This window comes from Schistocerca serialis, chromosome 2 (assembly GCF_023864345.2).
Source record: "Schistocerca serialis cubense isolate TAMUIC-IGC-003099 chromosome 2, iqSchSeri2.2, whole genome shotgun sequence".
In the NCBI taxonomy this organism is placed as follows: Eukaryota; Metazoa; Arthropoda; class Insecta; order Orthoptera; family Acrididae; genus Schistocerca; species Schistocerca serialis.
Window position 1 is genome coordinate 295,509,489 of NC_064639.1, and position 14,628 is coordinate 295,524,116.

At 42.6% G+C, this 14,628-nt stretch overlaps 1 non-coding gene across 1 annotated transcript; it reads right to left on the reverse strand.

Annotated features, from left to right (window-relative positions):
- Positions 1-11,636: 11,636 nt before the first annotated feature.
- On the reverse strand, positions 11,637-11,711 carry Trnas-cga (transfer RNA serine (anticodon CGA)). The gene has a single exon. It is a non-coding gene; the product is annotated as a tRNA-Ser (tRNA).
- Between the last annotated feature and the right edge of the window lie 2,917 nt (positions 11,712-14,628).

Below are 14,628 nucleotides of genomic sequence, written 5' to 3' on the forward strand. Positions count from 1 at the left end.
TTTTTTTCTGAATATTGAATTCGTGAACGATTTACGAAACGGAATGTTCCATGCGTCTAGCTCCAACAACCAATCCGCGTTCATAGTGTGTTAATACCTGTTGTGCGGCCATAACGACGTCGGAAAACTTTTCACATGAATCACCTGAGTACAAATGATAGCTCTGCCAATGCACTGCCACTGTGTACGTATGTGCTTATCCCTATCCCGTGATTGTTAACACCTCAGCGTATATACCACTGTCATTTCGCGCCTTTCCTGTTCCAATCGCGAATGGTGTGTGGAAAAGATAGTTGGCAGATCTCCGAGTGAGATAGAATCTCTCTAATTTTACAACCATGGGCTTTTCGAGAGATATAGGTAGAAGGAAACAATATATTTGTTAAGTGTTCATAAAAGGAACGCACCCGCAGTTTCAACAGTAAACCGCATCGTGATACACAAAGTCTGCATTGCAGTGGCTGCTAGTAGAGTTGAATGAGCATTTTCGTGTCGCATTCGCGCTTAGTAAACGGACTTGTGAAAGCTCTGTTCCTCTTGGGATCTTACTGTGTCAGTCCTATCTAGTTAGAGTCCCCAAGTGACAAGCAATACCTACCTATTGCAAGTAAGAGCAATTGGAGTCACGCAGTTATGGAAAAATAGGACAGCCCTCTCACACTGGCTAAAGGCAGATTTTTAATGGAGTCTGTTTGCTCCAGACATGTGTGTCAAAGAGAGCTAAAGTGTCTGGTCTGTCGATAGGAATCCTGCCAACGTGCTGAAGTCATAAACGACATCGTCAATATTGAGTAATCCTGCCGTCTGTGATCCATAAGGTAGGTCAGATTTTAGCTTCACGCCGACAAAAAGGTTACAACAGACGTAACACAATGTCGGGCTGGATAATTATTCGTAAGTAAACAGCCCGTGTCCTTGCTGAAGGACCCAAATCTAAATTCGAATTCATTTTTTAGGAACAGTAGAAAATCCAAATTCGTTACTGGCGTATATGAGTACACTATCACCTTGTTCAGAATCTGAGTAATATCTTCGAAAGATACTATGGTTGACACTTCGAGGGATGGCAATGAAAATTTAATTATTGCATCGAAAGAAGTAAGGCTACATGACCACTTTTTATTGCAAGTAGGTATATTTCTACAGTCCTCGTACATACTGTATTCCCCACACCACAACACAATGTCGCAAGCCACTGATAAAGTAGATACGGATTGCGAGATTTAAATTTTGCTCCTCTACCTGCGTCCTAATGTACTACCCATTATTTCACAGTCAAATCTTAATGAACGCGTGGTCTAGTGGCCGTCGGCACGGTAGCTCAGCGTGTTCGGTCAGAGAGTTGGCTACCTTCCGTAATAAAAAAAAAAAAAAAAACTGAATGAACGGGTCAACAGACAACGTGAACGGATATCATGATACGTCCGCCCCGAACATATGCAACGAACAAAATGAAATCAACAGAGAATTTAAAAAAAAGGGGGGGGGGGTTGATTCATAATCAAAACGTCATCGGTCCCGGGTTCGAATCCCGCCACTGCTTAAATTTTGATTAATAATCAGCATTGTCGGCCAGAGACTTTCGGCATAAGAAGTCAACCTCATTCTGCTAACGGCCTTGTCAAAGAGGGGACAGAGGTTCAGGGCACTCTCTTGTCCTAGGGGTGGGGAACTGCCCCTAAAGGCGGAAGATCCAGCTATGATAAATGGCATCAGGTTGTAGAGGGCATGGAAACCACTGCATTTAAGACATGTAACGTGTATCCACAGGACATGTGGCATGTAATTGAAAAAGTGCCATGATGATCTCACTATTGGCAAAAGATTCCGGAATAGCCCCCATTCGTATCTATAGGAGGGGACTGCCAAGGGGGAGGTGACCATGAGAAAAAGACTGAATAATCAACGGAAGGATAACGTTTTACGAGTCGAACGTGGAATGTCAGAAACTTGAACGTGGCAGGGAAACTAGAAAATCTGAAAAGGGAAATGAAAAATCTCAATCTAGATATAGTTGGGGTCAGTGAAGTGAAGTGGAAAGAAGACAAGGATAACTGGTCAGATGAGCATTGGGTAATATCAACAGCAGCAGAAAACGGTATTACGGGAGTAGGATTCGTTATGAATAGGAAGATAGGGCAGAGAGTGTTTTACTGTGAACAGTTCAGTGATAGGGTTGCTCTTATCAGAATCGACATCAAACCAACACCGACAACGGTAGTTCATGTGTACATGTCGACATCGCAAGCTGAAGATGAAGAGACAGAGAAAGTGTATGAGGATATTGAAAAAGTAATAACGTATGTATAGGGGCATGAAAATCTAATAGTCATGGGAGACTGCAATGCAGTTGTAGGGAAAGAAGTAGAAGAAAAGGTTACAGGAGAATATGGGCTTGGGACAGGAAATGAGAAGGGAGGAAGACTAATTGAGTTATGTAACAAGTTTCAGCTAGTAACAGCGAAAACTCTGTTCAAAAATCACAAGAGGAGCAGGCATACTTGGTAAAGGTCAGGTGATATGGAAGATTTCGTTAAATTACATCATGGTTAGACAGAGATTCCGAAATCAGATACAGCATTGTAAGGCGTACCCAGGAGCAGGCATAGTCTCAGATCACAGTATAGTGGTGATGAAGAGTACACTGAAGTTTAAGACATTAATCAGGAAGAATCAATGCGCAAAGAAGTGGGATACGGAAGTACTAAGAATGACGAGATACGGTTGAAGTTCCCTAAGGCTATAGATACAGCAATAAGGAATAGCTCAGTAGGCAGTACAGTTGAAGAGGAATGGGCATCAGTAAAAAGGACCATCACATAAAAAAATGGTTCAAATGGCTCTGAGCACTATGGGACTTAACTTCTGTGGCCATCAGTCCCCTAGAACTTAGAACTACTTAAACTTAACTAACCTAAGGACATCACACACATCCATGCCCGAGACAGGATTCGAACCTGCGACCGTAGCAGCCCCGCGGTTCCGGACTGCGCGCCTAGAACCACTAGACCACCGCGGCCGGTGCCATCACATAAGTTGGCAAAGAAAACATAGGTACAAAGAGGGTAACTGCGAAGAAACCTTGGGTAACAGAAGAAATACGTCAGTTGATCGATGAAAGGAGGAAGTACAAAATTGTTCCAGGAAACTCAGAAATACATGTCGCTGGGAAATAAAATAAATACAAAGTGCAGTGAAGCTAAGACGAAATGGTGCAGGAAAAATGTGAAGACATCGAAAAAAAATTATTGTCGGAAGGACAGACTCAGCATACAGGAAAGTCAAAACAATCTTCGGTGACTCTAAAACAAGGATGACAACATTAAGAGTGCAACGGGAATTCCACTGCTAAACGCAGAGGAGTGAGCGGATAGGTGAAAAGAATACATTGAAAGCCTCTATGAGGGGAAATATTTTTGTGATGTAATAGAAGAAGAAACTGGAGTAGATTTAGAGGAGGTGGGGATCCAGTATTCAAAGGGTTCAAATGGCTCTGAGCACTATGGGTCTTAGCTTCTGAGGTCATCAGTCGCCTAGAACTTAGAACTAATTAAACCTAACTAAACGAAGACATCACACACATCCATGCCCGAGGCAGGATTCGAACCTGCGGCCGTAGCGGTCGCGCGGTTCCAGACTGAAGCGCCTAGAACAGCTCAGCCACAGAGGCCAGCATTGACAATGAGAAGGGACAGGATGATAGGACATCTGTTAAGACATGAGGGAATGACTTCCATGGTACTAGATGGAGCTGCAGAGGGCAAGATCTTTAGAGGAAGACAGAGATTGCAATACATCGAGCAAATAATTGAGGACGTAGGTTGCAAATGCTACTCTGAGATGAAGAGGTTAGCTAGTTCATTAAACGTAACCACATTATGCACCATCAACTGAGCCACCTGACCTACTAACGACTGCATCGCTTTTGCACTGGTGACACCTAATAACTGGTTCAAAATGGTTCAAATGGCTCTGAGCACTATACGACTTAACTTCTGAGGTCATCAGTCGCCTAGAACTTAGAACTTATTAAACCTAACTAACCTAAGGACATCACACACATCCACGCCCGAGGCAGGATTCAAACCTGCGACCGGAGCGGTCGCGCGGTTCCAGACTGTAGCGCCTAGAACCACACGGCCACTTCGGCCGGCACACCTAATGACTGACTTTGTTTTTGCATCAATTATCCACGATAAGAATTACACTACAGCAGAAGAATATGTACGGAACAGTTAGAGTCGACGTGTTCCACCAAGTTACTTCCTCTCTCTAGCCACGAATCACCTGGACTCTCAACGATGCCTAGCCGTGTGCCGAGAACTGCTATATGTAGAGCAGTTCCGCTCCTGATTCAGCACAGGGCGCAGAATTCTCGATTAAATTACATTGAGTGCAATGTACCTGTACTAACCTTTCAACTCTACTATCACTCCTAAAATGCAACAGATCCGCAGATTCCTCTGGTTTCGCAAATGTAAATGTAAAATCCCAACTTCTAAACTTCGGACCCATCATTACCACCACACAAGAAAAAAGTAGTCTCACTCACCCCAATGACGACACTGCGGGCTGTGTCTCAAACTATACAGGGTGTTACAAAAAGGTACGGCCAAACTTTCAGGAAACATTCCTCACACACAAATAAAGGAAAGATGTTATGGGGGACATGCATCCGGAAACGCTTAATTTCCACGTTAGAGCTGATTCTAGTTTCGTCAGTATGTACTCTACTTCCTCGATTCACCGCCAGTTGGCCCAATTGAAGGAAGGTAATGTTGACTTCGGTGCTTGTGTTGACATGCGACTCATTGCTCTACAGTACTAGCATCAAGCATATCAGTACGTAGCATCAACAGGTTAGTGTTCATCACGAACGTGCTTTTGCAGTCAGTGCAATGTTTACAAATGCGGAGTTGGCAGATGCCCATTTGATGTATGGATTAGCACGGGGCAATAGCCGTGGCGCGGTACGTTTGTATCGAGACAGATTTCCAGAACGAAGGTGTCCCGACAGGAAGACTTTCGAAGCAATTGATCGGCGTCTTAGGGAGCACGGAACATTCCAGCCTATGACTCGCGACTGGAGAAGACCTAGAACGACAAGGACACCTGCAATGGACGAGGCAATTCTTCGTGCAGTTGACGATAACCCTAATGTCAGCGTCAGAGAAGTTGCTGCTGTACAAGGTAACGTTGACCTGCAATGGACGAGGCAATTCTTCGTGCAGTTGACGATAACCCTAATGTCAGCGTCAGAGAAGTTGCTGCTGTACAAGGTAACGTTGAGCACGTCACTGTATGGAGAGTGCTACGGGAGAACACAGATTTTCTGTGAACGTTTGGGCAGGCATTGTTGGTGATGTCTTGATTGGGCCCCATGTTCTTCCACCTACGCTCAATGGAGCATGTTATCATGATCTCATACGGGATACTCTACCTGTGCTGCTAGAACATGTGCCTTTACAGGTACGACACAACATGTGGTTCATGCACGATGGAGCTCCTGCACATTTCAGTCGAAGTGTTCGTACGCTTCTCAACAACAGATTCGGTGACTGCGGGATTGATAGAGGCGGACCAATTCCATGGCCTCCACGCTCTCCAGACCTCAACCCTCTTGACTTTCATTTATGGGCGCATTTGAAAGCTCTTGTCTACGCAACCCCGGTACCAAATGTAGAGACTCTTCGTGCTCGTATTGTGGACGGCTGTGATACAATACGCCATTCTCCAGGGCTGCATCAGCGCATCAGGGATTCCATGCGACGGAGGGTGGATGTATGTATCCTCGCAAACGGAGGACATTTTGAACATTTCCTGTAACAAAGTGTCTGAAGTCACGCTGGTGCGTTCTGTTGCTGTGTGTTTCCATTCCATGATTAATGTAATTTGAAGTAATAAAATGAGCTCTAACATGGAAAGTAAGCGCTTCCAGACATATGTCGACATAACATATTTTCTTTCTTTGTGTGTGTGGAATGTTTCCTGAAAGTTTGACCGTACCTTTTTGTAACACCCTGTATACTGCAGGCGTGGCACACCCTCCGCTTTGATTGCTGCTACGTCCGACCTCCTGACGCCAATCTGTTTGCAATATTCTGTAGTGGCACCTGTGTAGGGGTTTTTGGATGTATGGTGATGCTGTCGGTGGTGGGGAACCAGTGGGAACATTGTGGATGAGGATAGCCTCATTTCTACACGAGGCAGGCACACATCCCCTCTTAAGCTCTAGATGGTACAGATGGTGTTGGCTGATAGGACGACGCCCGGAGATGCTGCATCAGAACTCCAGCCCAGCGGTGAAGGCAAGGCCACGGCCAGTTGCGACTGCAGCGCTTCTCGGCGGAGCGACATCCCGCAAGCAGCGGCCCCGCTCCTCTTCGCTCCGTGGTGGTGGGGATGACTGCGCACGGGTCTCGACCTGCGCCCCTCGTACAGGCGGCGGACGGCAGTGCTCTGGCAATGCTTCTTGGCAATGACCAAGTCCCCTAATCGAATGACCTCAAATTCCTACTCATATATGCTTTGCTGCTGCCCACATGTTTCTCTAAAACCGGGTGTGTAGTCACGTCGCCCATAATAAAGAGACTCGCTCGAGTATGGTGGCAACGACCCGCTTATTACACCATTCTTTGCTGCGGGGGCTGTTTACCACTGACAGCTATACTCGCTTCGCAACTCACTTGTGCATCTGTCATTGTGGCCTACACGTCGACATAGCGTGGCTGACGGTCAGCACTGTAAACGCAATACTCTGCAGCGGCCTCCATGCTGCTTTCAGTCAGTTTTTGTTTTTGTCATCAGTCTTCTGATTGGTTTGATGCAGCCCGCCACGAATTCCTCTCCAATATCCTGGAATTCTGCAGTCGCTTGGAGGGTGCTTTCCTGGGATCCATAATTCAGTCCCTGGTTTGGTTTAGACACATTGATGACATCTTTACCATATGGACTCATGGCGAGGCGACCTGCTAAAATTCCTTCTCTCAGTTAAATTTCACGTGGTCCTATTCCGAATCCCATGCCACTTCCCTTGATGTTGATCTCGTCTTCACCGAAGGCCAACTACACACTTCCATCCACATTAAACATACCAACAGACTATAGTACTTACATTTCGACAGTGGCCATCTTTTCATGTCAAACGTTCCCTCCCATACGGCCTTGGCATCCGAGGCAAACGTGTTTGTTCCCATGCAGACTCTTTACAGCAGTATACCACCATTCTCACCTCAGTCTTTACTGCACGTAGTTACCCCACCAGCCTAGTTAAAAAGCAATAACCCGAGCCACCACATCTAAACTTGGTACTGCCGATCCCTCCAAAAACAACTTCGGAGCACACCATTGGTGACTCGGTATTATCCTGGTCTGGAATGTGTTAATCAGCTACTTCGACATGGCCATGACTTTCTAAAATCATGCCCTGAAATGACGTCCATTCTGTCCGAAATTTTGCCCACCACACCTATAATTACTTTCCGTCGCCCTCCCAATCTCAATAGTATTCTTGTCAGAACATATGCTCCTTCTGCACTGATCACCCTACCCTCCGGCTCCTGCCCTTGCGATCGTCTCCGCTGCAAAACTTGCCCTATGCACCCTCCTACCACTACCTATAGCAGCACTGTAACTGGCAAAACATATACTATCAAAGGGACAGCCACCTGTGAAACGACACACGTCATATACCAGCTATTATGTAAGCTGGCTTCCTGTGCTCTATCCACGCAGTTCTTGATGTATCGATCCACATCATCCTTCCTTCCTTTCCACCAGTACTTCCCTACCACCCTTTTATTTGTCGCCCAGCTTCCACCATGGCCTGACAAAATGTGATCACGCATCTCACGAAACGTATCCAATTTTAACTTGGCCGGCACCACCACTCAAGGTTCCATTTTTGTCTCTCTGCACAATAATCCATCATGCATGCCAAATTGCTGCTGTTCCTTGTACTGCCTACATTCCTCGCCCGTGTTCTGTGCTGTTCGCCATTCCGCAAGATCGTGACCCAGTTCTTTTATTACAGCTACTTTCTGCCTATCTCATCTGCATTTCCATGTTTCCTTCCCGGCTTCTAGATTACTTTGTACTGAAATCCATTGAGTTTCGTTAATCTGCTAGACCAGGTCCGTCAAGCCTAGTAACCACTTTAAAGCTACATGGTCCATTATCACCTTAAACGTCCTGCTGCACGTATAACATTGTAAGTACGGTATTCCACACACCAGACTAAGCATCTCTGTTTCCGTTGTATAGAAATTTCTTTCTGCGGCATTCAGTTGTCTCGATGCAGAGGCAAAGGATGTTCTTGGCCGTCGACCTCCTGGCTCAAAACGCAGCCAAGCGAATAGTTTGACGCATCACATGACAATCTAAATTCTGTCTGATCATCTGAAAACACCGAAATTGGCCTCGATATCAACAACTGCTTTAACTCGTCAAATGTTGCCTGACATTTCTACAGCCACATCGACTTAAGCCCTTTCTTCAAAAATTGCCTAAGTAATCTTGCAGTATCTGCGAATCCCTTCACGAACCTTCTATAATAATTGATGAGACAGAGGTAAGATTGTAGCTCCCTTGTATTTCTTGGTCCTGGAAAATGTTGCATTGTTTGTATCAACATGGGATCAGTCATTACACAAGCCTTATTGATGATATGACCGCCGGCCGGTGTGGCCGTGCGGTTCTAGGCGCTTCAGTCTGGAACTGCGTGAACGCTACGGTCGCAGGTTCGAATCCTGCCTCGGGCATGGATGTCTGTGAAGTCCTTAGGTTAGTTAGATTTAAGTAGTTCTAAGTTCTAGGGGACTGATGACCACAGATGTTAATTCCCATAGTGCTCAGAGCCATTCGAACCATTCGATGATATGGCCCAAACACTTCACTTTATCCAGCACAAAGTGGTATTTTTCAGCATTGAATGTAAGATGCGCTGCTTGTAATCTGCTAACACTTCTTTAGACGTTGTCTATGTTCCTGCATGTCCCTTGAATGGACGATTATGTGATCAAGATATATTATGCACTAAGCACTGTCGACATAGCGTGGCTGACAGCCAGCGCTGTTACCGCAGTACTCTGTGGTGGTCTCCATGCTACTTTCAGCCACTTACACTACAGATTTAATACTTTTAATTAAAATACTGGGTAGTGTCACTACAAGTTGTTGTCAGACATGAGGCTAAGTTTTTTGTAGGCTTTGTAAGTATAACAAACTGTACATAATTAAGTACTGTATAATGTAATAACGTCTCCATGTCTGAGATTTAAAAAAAAAGGTCAAAGGAAATTTTTCTTTTCATATTTTCCAACAGACTAATAAGCAAACATGAAACAATTGCAAATGAAGTCTTATCTGATTATTCACTAAGGCATAAATGGAGATGCACATGTGTGGGCTTCAGGTCTCACTTAGCATGAAAAATTACTAGTCTTTGCTTTGTATTTTCTTTCCCCTTTCTTTAATAAAAACATTTTATTGATAAATATACATATTTTACTTGAAATAGTATACTGTACGTGTTAATGTACAGTGAAAATAGAATTCTTAATGTTAATATTTTTGAAAGATATGATTTCCAGTACCAGTTTTTAATAAGTTTCTACTATCAGTAAATACATCTTTACGTTTTGTGATGAGTTTCGAAACAATTATTTTTCACAATACATAAATGCATTCCACATGTCCCTTATCTTGGAGTTGCAGCGAGGTTTCCTGCAATTCGAGGTTGCCTCAACAAATTTTGGTATTTTTCTAACGTTGTCAAGACTAACTTTTGAAATTGGCGGCAACACAACTTTTCTTCGTTTTTCATCCACATCTTCTGCATTATATACATATTCACTGTCAGAGGAATTCACTGTTAGAGGACGCCCTCTTCTCCTAGCTAGTGGCACATCTCAACTCTTGTTATTGTTTACCAGTCAGTTTCATCGATATAAGCAGGACAATCGTCAGTGGAAAAGAGAGTTCATCATCTTCCCCATCATGATGACGTCCCATACTCCATGCCAGGGCTAGTGGAACGATGCGGGAGACCCGCACCGCCGTAGTAGGCAAGGGCCTAGTGGAGATGGTTTGCCATTGCCTTCCTCTGACCGTAATGGGGATGAATGATGATGATGGAGACGACACAACGCCACCCAGTCATCCCGAGGCAGGGAAAATCCCTGACCCCGCCGGGAATCGAACCCGGGACTCCGTGCTCGGGAAGCGACAACGCTACAGCGAGACCACGACCAGCGGACCATCTTCCTCATCAGATAACTCCATATTTCTGTCATTAAGAAGAGCTTCTAATTGCTCATCAGTTAATATTTCATGCACTGCCGCAGAATGTAGAAATAACGGTTATTTCAGTATTCCGTTATTGAAGACCAGACTGAAAGTAGCAGATTTGCAGTATGGTCTGAGGTCCACGTACGAGGACCGTCAGATAACGCGTTATGTCATCGGAACGAACAAAATTTATGCAAATATGGCCTAATTCTTAACATCTAGAAAAGTTATCGGATGTTAAATAAAAAATACAGATTCTCTGTTTAATATTTAGGCATAACAATTATTTACATACCTGTTCGAGTAGTAGAGGTAATTTATTTTCTGTTTACGGCCAGCTGTAACTTAACATATGAACCGTTCCTTGCAAGGTGCTGCACGTTGGTTTTGAAACTAAGAACTAGACGATGCACACTTGCGGAACATCGGTCTATAAGTAGAAAAATACTCCTATTCACGGAGAAAAAAAATAATGAACGAAGTTCCACATATGTGGACCCAAGGAATGAAGAGGTTAAACCTATTCGGAGGAAACTGGTTATTCTTCAAAAATGGTTCAAATGGCTCTGAGCACTATGGGACTTAACATCTGTGGTCATCAGTCCCCTAGAACTTAGAACTACTTAAACCTAACTAACCTAAGGACATCACACACATCCATGCCCGAGGCAGGATTCGAACCTGCGACCGTAGTAGTCGCGCGGTGGTTATTCTTCAATTACACTTTTCATGGTGGTGTATATTTTATCCCACCCTGATAACTGTGCGTGTTAACACTCCATGTCCAGGATCTGAGCAGGTTTGCTAGAACGGATAACATAGTCCCAGTGGATTACCGTTGGTGTGCCGGTCAGTCTGGGTGTGCTTTAAAGTGGTTTCCCACATCCGACTTAGGTGAAAATCGGGCTGGTACTATAATCCCTTTTTCTCTTTGCTGAATAATTAAATTTTACTTGTTTTAGCTGATAGTGAAAAGAGAAAGCGATAAAATCGGCACAATTAACGATTGTTGGTCCGTTACTAACAGAGTAATGCGTGACTGTTAACAGTATACGAGAATTTCAACGCTAGTATTTGCTTTGCGTAGTAATGTATGTTTTAAAAGGATCAGATTTCGTGAAAGGAATTTTAAAATAAATGCAAGTTCTTTATTGATCATGGAATGCGCATTTAAGGCAGTAGCAGTGGCGGCCAATCAACAGCATCACCGCATTGTAACACCCAGCTTCATTAGGCGCTTAGCATTATGACACTGTGAGAACATTTAAAACATATTAAACAAAAGTAATACAGATTTGAATCGTACGTAATTAACCTAAATATAAAACTTCCTGGCAGATTAAAACTGTGTGCCGGACCGAGACTCGAACTCGGGACCTTTGCCTTTCGCGGGCAATTGCTCTACCAACTGAGCTACCCAAGCACCTAAATGTATTTTGAGATGCGTCATATAGAACATCTGTTATGATTGTCACATGTACTTATCGTAAAAGACGACACGGACCTTAGTAATCACAAGATTCCAGCCAAAATCGACGTATGTAGACCTCTGTGTCCATTTTTTGGCTCTACTAGCAAACACGGATCAGCTGTTCAGTTTCCTCTGCGTTGTATGAATCTGTTCACAGCATTAGCGCCGATTACAGTTTTAAAATGAGTGCACGTACTTCGCAGCACAGTTTTTGTAAATGAACGACGTAGTTCACGTAACGATATGACGACTGGTAACTGTGTACAAATGTGAACCATTTTTGTGTTTATGGTATGTGATTTTCGTAATAGCCACAGCGTTGTATTACGGTGTATTTCTGTTTTCAGTGTATCATTTGTCATTTTATCACCTAACGATAACGATTTAATATTTCGCCTAACATGATGCTGTGATTACTTTTATGTGAACATGTGACATTCCATTACGTGTGTGTTGAGTTAGTTACATCAGTTAACAGATCCGTGCCAGTTTAAGCCTGTAATGTTACTTATATACTATTTTATTTGTTATATAGAAACCTCTTGATAGTCAGACGACTGAAACCGGTTGCATAAATAATTTTACTAACAACTCAGGGCGGAAATATGACATTTTTCAAATAATTAAACAAATTTTTACATCACCTTCTGCTTTCCATGCAGACACGAAGGGCGCCAAGGAAAAAGTAATATAAAAAGAACTGAGCGAGATCCATCTGCTGTTTTAAAACTGGAAGATAACGAAAATATTCCCCAGAGATTACAATTTCTAGATCATCGCAGACCTTGAGAAGCCGTGGATTGTTTTGCATGTTGCAGTACCTAACTTCCGCCTCAGTTACATCATCTGCAAACAGTTGTAAGACGTTCGCACGCTTTCAAAAGGACAACGTTATGCGCTGACACTTGGGGTACATACGTTGCCTCCTCGGCGCGAGGGCATCAGGCCGTCCCTTTAATTAATGATGCCAAATCAATTCGTAATCGGAGCATCCCTCCGTAGATGCGGGTCAAAGACAAAGAAAAATATGAAGAAATTTCTGTGTGTTTTAAAAACTAGTCACGTCAGATGTAGACGGTTAAGCATACTTCGTTAGTTGTGCCCATCTCGTACCCTGAAGAAGACCTTCTGTCATGTGGTATTTGCAAATGAACTGTGTTTCTTTAATGTCTTAACAGTTTTACTCGTCTTGAAACTGGAAATAAGCGTTAGTTGCCAATAGCTTCCATTTCGAAATGTTTTTAACATACAACTATTTTTAATAATACTTCTTAATTTCATTTCACTTATTGGTTTTTGGTGTGTAATAGAGTAGTAATGTCACACATGAAGCATTAAGTACTGTAGTGACAAGATTTTTCCCGACTGCTACTTTTTTTAAATTTCAATAGAATGCTTGTTCCTAGGCAGATGACGTGATGTATCTTGTAACATTCAAAATGGTAAAGAACAGAAATCAGTCGTCGTTTCCATTGTAGCTTCGTTATAGCAGGTCCAGACTTCAGCTATTGACTAGCCATTATCAATGCTAAGAATACAAGAAGTACATAGACAGTGCATAATATACAAAAATCACAATTCACGACTTAGACTATACCGCTTATACATCAAATTATATACCAGTGTTTCGGAGTTTTTATACATTCTCTAGCACGTCTACGCCCGCTGTTCAGGATCTTGTTACAGTTCATCAAAGATTGCTTAATGAAGGTAGGCTCTGCAAAGAATTCCGTTTGGTTGTGCTGCACCGTCTATATGAATTACATAATACATAACCTTCATAATAAAGCAATTATAATCTCTGATAAAATTTAAAAGTCGCCTTTGAATAAAATAAAATACAAGTAAAATTATGGACGTTGCTGTGCTAACTAACTGCCGCAAGTAACAGTCAATATTAGAAGATATAAAAATGCCGTATTCTCTCCTTGTGAGTTAGTTATTTTGTAATCTATAAAAGCACAGGTAAAATTACATCGATGAAATTTTCAAACAGCTAGGAGGCACATGATATATGCTGTGACTATTAGAATTGATCTGCATATCTTTTTTTTCCTTTTTTTAATATTGGTTTAGCCTACTAAGGACCACGTGAAGTAACTTATGTATTCTTTCTTTACTCCTTTGTTTCTTTCCAGTTATTTTTCATTGTTTCTTCTGTCCGTATTGCACCATTCTTTTTCTTTGTTTCCTCCTGGAATCTTTTACTTTTGCTCTGAACCTTTGTCTTTCTCCTATTTCTTTCTCCACTATTTCCGTTTCCCTCAGGTCTGCTTTAACTTCTTTTATCCACGTCATTGATGTTTTGAGGTTTCTGTCAAAGAATTTTAAAATTCTTTTGTTATCCTGTTTTCGTTCAGTCTTTTTACGTGCCTGCAATTCTTCTCTTCCTTATCGTGTCTAACAGTCGCACTACTTTGTCATAAACTTCTTTATTACTTCTTAATTTCCATTTCCCATTCTCATAGTAGTTTGGTCCCTATATTTTCCTCATTTTCTCCTTTCCTTCTTTTATATTTCACATGATTGTTTGGCTGTATTTAACTAAAGGCATTTTGATGCATAAAGGAATTCTGGTTTTATGACATTATTGTAGTACTGAAGTTCTGCATTTAGGGAAATTGTTTTCTTGTAAAATAGGCCTTTTGTTAGTCGAAAAGCCACCTACATTTTCCCTTCCCTTGCTAGACTAGCTTCTTCGCTCAGCATTTGCTCGTACATATTTAAATTTTGTAGCGTTTTTCATTCCACGTATTTTGGTGCCTCCTTCACATCTGTCATGTACCCTATTTTTTCAAAAGATATATGTAAGCCTGTCTTGCAGGAGATTTTCTGCACTGTTGCATCTACTATAGATTCAGCAAAGATGT